This window comes from Hyperolius riggenbachi, chromosome 3 (genome assembly GCF_040937935.1).
Source record: "Hyperolius riggenbachi isolate aHypRig1 chromosome 3, aHypRig1.pri, whole genome shotgun sequence".
In the NCBI taxonomy this organism is placed as follows: domain Eukaryota; kingdom Metazoa; phylum Chordata; class Amphibia; order Anura; family Hyperoliidae; genus Hyperolius; species Hyperolius riggenbachi.
The window spans coordinates 366,657,484-366,665,319 of record NC_090648.1 but is presented as its reverse complement, the minus strand read 5'-3'; positions in this window follow the sequence as shown (position 1 = coordinate 366,665,319).

The following is a 7,836-nucleotide window of genomic DNA, read 5'->3' as shown; positions in this document are numbered from 1 at the left end:
GCTCCAGACAATATGGAGAGTAATGATGACCCCATGGAGTATTGGACAAAACAACTGGATACCTGGCCTGAATTTGCTCAGTATGCACTGGAGGTTCTTGCATGCCCCGTCGCCACTGTTCTTTCTGAGCAAGTATTTAGCGCTGCAGGTGGGGTGATCACCGACCAATGGACCTGTCTGTCCACAGACAATGTGGACATACTAACATTCATAAAAATGAACGAGCCATGGATCAGTGACAATTACAAGGCCCCTCTCACTGATTCATAAGATAATGACTACTACAATACAATAATAATATACTAACTGCAATAATTGGCCTACGACAACTCCTGCTGCTCCAAACAACCATTTTTTTATGACTGCCGTGGAAACACCTCTAGGTCCCATGGCCTATGACAACTTTGTCTCCAGCTGCTCCAAACAGCAATTTTTTTATGACTGCCGTAGAACCACCTCTAGGTCTCATGGCCTATGACAACTCCGTCTCCTGCTGCTTCAAACAACAATTTTTTATGACTGCCATGGAACCACCTCTAGGTCCCATGGCCTATGACAACTCCGTCTCCTGCTGCTTCAAACAACAGTTTTTTATGACTGCCGTGGAACCACCTCTAGGTCCTATGGCCTACAACTTCTCCTGCTGCTCCAAACAAAAATTGTAGTGACTGCCATGGAACCACCTCTAGGTCCCATGGCCTACGACAACTTCTGCTGCCCAAAAAAAAAAAACTTCTCCTGCTGCTCCAAACAAAAATTGTAATGACTGCCGTGGAACCACCTCTAGGTCCCATGACCTACGACAACTCCTGTTGCTCCAAAAAAAAAATTAGTAATGACTGCTGTGGAACAGCCACTAGGTCCCATGGCCTACGATGTTTAAAAACCGAGGTTTCAAATGAGATTGCTGAAATTGTACAGGCGGAATGCGGAATTCCGCTCAATACCGCCGTAATGAAACGGTCACAGATTTTCGTTCTGACGGAATTCCGGATTTCCGCAGAACCGAAAATTGCACTTTCCGATCATCCCTATTTACATTCCTCTGTTGCTACATTCCTAGCTGTGCTGAAAATGAGGTATGTTCTGCTTCTAGCATGCACACAATTGGTAAGAGCTCACTAAAAGATTTTCATACATATTTACAGCAGCTATAAATAAAATGCAATGGCAGCTTTCAGACCAGATAAACTATACTTTGGGAACATGTAATGTGTAAATGGATAATATGACTTGTGCACAAAAGCAAATATCTTGTTCTAATTATATCAAATATCTAACTTTATGGGTAATAAAAAGTAGGACAACACATATTTATTGAATGTTTTTTGTGTTTTATTCCACTTAAATGTATTATCATTGTTTGTATTTTTCTTGATTAAATTAAAGTGCTTAAATTATTTTTATTACAATTATTTACAATAACCTTTAATAAAGGATTTTTAAATATTTTTATACATACAGAAGAAGATGCTGCTATCAGCTTTCTTTTCTTTCCACACACTGCAGCGTTCTGAGGAGAGATCGGAATGGCAAAAGTGATTTACTGCAGCTGTAGCTTTGGTGCCGGTTCAGACGGACAGCTGCAGGGGGCTCGTTACTAAATGCTTTTCTGCTACCATGCCAAAAGGCATTTGGCATCGGTTACTGGCATTTTGTTGTCTTGTCACATTTTGAGTCCCTAAGGGGACACAGAACCGCAAACGCTGTTGACGACAGATGCTACACACAGCATCTCTGAAAACTCAATGAACCATGGCGTGAATGCCGGCATTCAATGGTAAATGCGCTGAGATGAATGCTGCCATTTCTCAATGTGGAACGCAGTACATGATGGTGGTAAACCGCATGCCCAGCTGCCGGAATTTACCCGTCTGAAGAATAGGCCCTAACGTTTTTAAGTTGTCAAAAAACACACACACGTACACACACACGTACACACACACACACACACACACACACACACACGTACACACACACACACACACGTACACACACACACGTACACACACACACACGTACACACACACACACGTACACACACACGTACACACACACGTACACACACACGTACACACACACACACACAAACACACACACACACACACACACACACACACACACACACTATATATACACACTAGCTGAGTTGCCCAGGTATGTATTTGGCTGGTTTTGGCTGTGCCCTCTTTTTCTAACCCTAACACACAATTACTCAATTACTCAATGACCAAGTTTGTGAGCTTTGCAGCATCAATAATTTGCATTGAAATGAAGCAAATCTGATTGGCTATTTGTAGCCCCATAATCTTTTCTGAAAGTGTACCCCAGTCACCCAATGACCAACTAACTGTACCAGGTTTGAGGCTTGTGCCATTAACCACGCAAAATGGCAGCAATTAAATACTCCCCTTGAAAATCAATAGGTGAATTTTGATTAGCTTTTGTAGGCTCCACCCACTTTTGTGACTATTAATCCCAGTCACCCAGTGACCAATTGTGTAACATTTGAGAACCCTACCATAAAAAGTGTAAGAATGGCTGCAGTTTACATTGTCCAAGTGAAATTTGTATTTGTCTCCATCCAACTTTTTTTTTTTTTTTTTTTTTATAATGGACAATTTTTAGTAGGGATGGCAGTTAGCAGAAAAAAACATTATTGCAATGTTTTTTTTTTGTTTTTTTTTTGTTTTTTTTTTGCATCAGGATATACACACTCATGGCTATGCACACGTGATCATTTTTTGCATTTGCTTTTCAACTAAAGTCAGCTGTGCTGGAATGGGAAAGGAGATAGAAATTAGGGTCTTGCACATGCCTGTTTGCATCAGGTTTCACACCCAAACCTGTGCTTGCTTTGGGATTTGTGACCTTGCAAATGTGGCAAATGGGCCTGCGAATGTTTGCTAATTGCCTGAAAAAGTGCACTGCTGGAAGTTCCCCATTGCTTATTTTATCAACTGCATTTCATAAAAATGCAATAATGAAAACTTAGGGTGGGCCAGGGCTTTTAATAAGTAACAGACAGTCTACTAAGAATGCAATTTATCTTTCCCATAAATCATCTGTTCATGTTACTTTTTAGAACAGTTTTAATATTCCCTTGGTGGTCAATTTCCCTTGTCATATCTCATGTAATTCTGAAGAGCAGATCATACAAGGGCTGTGATCTCGGTTCCTTTGTGGGCAATAAAGACTGGAAAGCAGCAGACTGAGCAAGAACTCGGCATCAGAACTTGAACTTGTTGTCATCCTTCGTTTCCCATAGACTAATGTTATATAACCCTTAAAATTATAAATATGCATGTGGTTCATATAAAATATAAATAAAAAAAATCCTCTCAAAAGGGCATGTAGGGCTTTCCTCAACTACTTTACATCCATACACATACTCGGGGATAAGTTTAAGTGGTACTTATCCGTTAGCCGGGCGCATGTGGCAGGTGGCGCTGTTGTAGCGAATTTCGATGCGCTGTTGTATCTAATTCCATTCATACTTAGTTAACGTAGTACTGTGTGAATGGAAGCGCCGCAGGTGGCGCTAATTACATTGATACCCAACGTAACAATACAGTGTTAATGCCAATGAATACATTGTATTTGAAGTGGCCGGAACTGGCACTTAATGGAATTAAAATGAAGGTGGCGGCAATGTAACACATGAAGCCACCGCCTTCGTCTGTTTCCCCCTTTGCCCTCTCGCTTCTATACCACACTGCCATCTGGGGGGACACGCGTGTCCCCCCACAGTCGTTCGTCGCAAGGAAACAAGCAGGATTCCCTGCCGCGACGAACGACTTTGGGGGGACACGCATGTCCCCGCAGGCTGGCAGCATTGTATAGAAGCGAGAGGGCAAAGGGGAGGAAGAACAACAGACGAAGCGGCGGCTTCATGTGTTACATTGCCGCCGCCTTCATTTTATTCCATTAAGTGCCAGTTCCGGCCACTTCAAATACAATGTATTCGTTGGCATTAACACTGTATTGTTACGTTACGTATCAATATAATTAGCGCCACCTGCGGCGCTTCCATTCACACAGTACTACATTAACTAAGTATGAATGGAATTAGATACAACAGCGCATCGAAATTTGCTACAACAGCGCCACCTGCCGGATGCGCCCGGCTAACGGATAAGTACCGTTTAAGTATATGGGCCTGATCCAATTGGTAAACTCACCATTGTTATACATTGGTGAGCTTGAAAATCAGGTGACTATAGTGTACCGATACAATTGCCGATAGCACCCATCAGAGTGTTAAAAAAAACAAAAAACTAGTCTAAGCAAATTTATCGCCCAGTGAGTTATTTACACCCGACCCTGTTCCCCTTTTTATTCTACCAGGAAGTGAACTTTTAATTGAACAAATATAAAGGGCTTGATTCACAAAAGAGTGCTAACTGTTAGCACGGCCGTTTTCGCGCGAATTGATAATGTTTTCGTGCGCAAACGCAAATTTTCGTGCGAAAACGATATCGATTTCGCGGTAAAATTCGTGTTTGCGCACGAAAACGTTATCGTTTCGCGCGAAAATTCACGATCGGCCGCAATGCGAAAATTCGCGCGAAAACGGCCGTGCTAACCGTTAGCACTCTTTTGTGAATCAAGCCCAAAGATTCCTAAATCAATAATTTAAAAAGATAAACCAGAAAATGATTTATTTTCATACCCTGCTCACGTCAATCAACTTTATCCTTCCATTCTATTGAACGTATGAAAAAAGTTCCTTATCTTTAAAGTGAACCTCCAGACTAAAAATCTACTCAGCAGAACTAAAAAGGCTTGGTGTGTCTTTAACAGTTTCACAGCATCAGAACTGTGTTTTTCTTACCAAAGCATCATTTTTAGCTGCATTTTTAGCTAAGCTCCACCCATCAAAGAAAAAAGCCAGGGCTTTTTTTCCCTGATGTTGTGCAGAGCATGATGGGATTTCCTATGTTGTTGTTCACGTTGCCTAGCAACTGGGAGAGGTGCTCAGGACACAGGACAGTTGGAACTGTGTCTCATGCTCCCTGTCACCTCCTTTCAACCAAAAAGATGGCTGCCATCATGAAATCAAACATTTGCCTGCTCTTTTAAAACAGTGTGGGTAAGAGATTATATTACCTATCTATTTTAATTAACATAACTAATGTAACTTAATGACAGTATGTTTGTTTCGGCTGGAGTTCCTCTTTAAGGCCCTCTTTCCTTTCCTCCTGGTGGGTGGTCAAACACTGACAATAATCTGGGATCACCACTAAGAAGAATAGTCTAGAATTAAAGGACATTAACTCATGATCAATCATCTATGTATAATTTATTGTAACATGCAATGCTATACATCACAAAGCAAGAATGCAAGATACTGACAATGCAATAGTACAGAAGCATAGGTATTTTTTATACAGAAACACCAGCATTAAAGGGAACCTAAACTGAAAAGGATATGTATTTTTCCTTTTAACACAATACCAGTTTCCTGACTCTCCCACTGATCCTGTGTAGTGTTGGGCGAACAGTGTTCGCCACTGTTCGGGTTCTGCAGAACATCACCCTGTTGGGGTGATGTTCGAGTTCGGCCGAACACCTGACGGTGCTCGGCCAGGCCGTTCGGCCACATGGCCGAACTAAGAGCGCATGGCCGAACGTTCCCCGAACATTCGGCTAGCGCTGTGATTGGCCGAACGGGTCACGTGGTTCGGACCCGAACGCGCTCTGATTGGCCGAACTGTCACGTGGTTCGGGTAAATAAATACCCGAACCACGTCATATCTCCGCCATTTGTCTGTGGGTTTAGCTTTGGGTAGGCAGGCAGGGTAGTTCGCGCTCCAGCCACGCTAGCCAGGGTCCCCCCAGTCATTGTGTCGCTGCTGGGAATAGTAGTACACCGCTCGCTCAGCCACACTATATAGCATTCTGTTTACTGCCACTCTGTGTACCTCGCTCAGCCACACTATATAGCATTGTGTTTACTGTTCTGTGTCTGCTGGGAATAGTAGTACACCGCTTGCTCAGCCACACTATATAGCATTCTGTTTACTGCCACTCTGTGTACCTCGCTCAGCCACACTATATAGCATTCTGTTTACTGCCACTCTGTGTCTGCTGGGAATAGTAGTACACCGCTCGCTCAGCCACACTATATAGCATTCTGTTTACTGCCACTCTGTGTACCTCGCTCAGCCACACTATATAGCATTCTGTTTACTGTTCTGTGTCTGCTGGGAATAGTAGTACACCGCTCGCTCAGCCACACTATATAGCATTCTGTTTACTGCCACTCTGTGTACCTCGCTCAGCCACACTATATAGCATTCTGTTTACTGCCACTCTGTGTCTGCTGGGAATAGTAGTACACTGCTCGCTCAGCCACACTATATAGCATTGTGTTTACTGCCACTCTGTGTACCTCGCTCAGCCACACTATATAGCATTCTGTTTACTGCCACTCTGTGTCTGCTGGGAATAGTAGTACACCGCTCGCTCAGCCACACTATATAGCATTCTGTTTACTGCCACTCTGTGTACCTCGCTCAGCCACACTATATAGCATTCTGTTTACTGCCACTCTGTGTCTGCTGGGAATAGTAGTACACCGCTCGCTCAGCCACACTATATAGCATTGTGTTTACTGCCACTCTGTGTACCTCGCTCAGCCACACTATATAGCATTCTGTTTACTGCCACTCTGTGTACCTCACTCAGCCACACTATATAGCATTCTGTTTACTGCCACTCTGTGTCTGCTGGGAATAGTAGTACACCGCTCGCTCAGCCACACTATATAGCATTGTGTTTACTGCCACTCTGTGTACCTCGCTCAGCCACACTATATAGCATTCTGTTTACTGCCACCCTGTGTACCTCGCTCAGCCACACTATATAGCATTCTGTTTACTGCCACTCTGTGTACCTCGCTCAGCCACACTATATAGCATTGTGTTTACTGCCACTCTGTGTCTGCTGGGAATAGTAGTACACCGCTCGCTCAGCCACACTATATAGCATTGTGTTTACTGCCACTCTGTGTACCTTGCTACGCTAACCCAGCAGCAGTAGGATCGTGGAAGCAGTGCAGCACAGCTGTTGGCATGCGTCAGCAAGCGTTGCTGAAGCTGATCTGCCTTGGGGATAAGCAGCACACAGGGGAGGAAATTTGGAGGGGAATAAAGGAACAGACGGATTTGTGGCTGGCACCGCTGGACCTGAAACCGGGCATGGTTGTGTGTGATAATGGGAGTAATCTCATTCGCGCTTTAAGGTTGGCTAAGCTGACACACATCCCTTGCCTGGCGCACGTGATGAACCTAGTAGTTCAGCGGTTCCTGAGGACATACCCAGGCGTGGCCGATCTTCTGTTGAAGGTGCGACGAGTGGCCAAACATTGCAGAAATTCCAGTACTGCTTCGGGGGCACTCGCCAAGATGCAGGAGCGCTTCAATCTCCCCCACCATCGCTTGCTGTGTGATGTCCCTACGCGCTGGAATTCTACGCTGCACATGCTAGCCCACTTTTGCGAGCAGAAGAGTGCAGTGGTCCAGTACATGATGGTGCAGTACCGAGGCGCATCCGGACAGCTGCCAAGCTTCTGTGGATCCAATTGGGCCAACATGTTGGACCTCTGCCAAGTCCTCCAAAATTTTGAGCAATCCACGTTGCTTGTGAGCAGTGACAACTCTTCAGTCAGCATTACCATACCACTGCTGTGTTTACTGAAGAGGTCAATGTTGAAAATCAAGGAAACAGCTGTCATGATGCAACTGGGGGAATCTGAAGGAGAAAACGATCAGCGTGATGGTACCAACATCAGGCCATCCGCCTCAGGAAACGCTTGCCCCTGCAGCTATGACG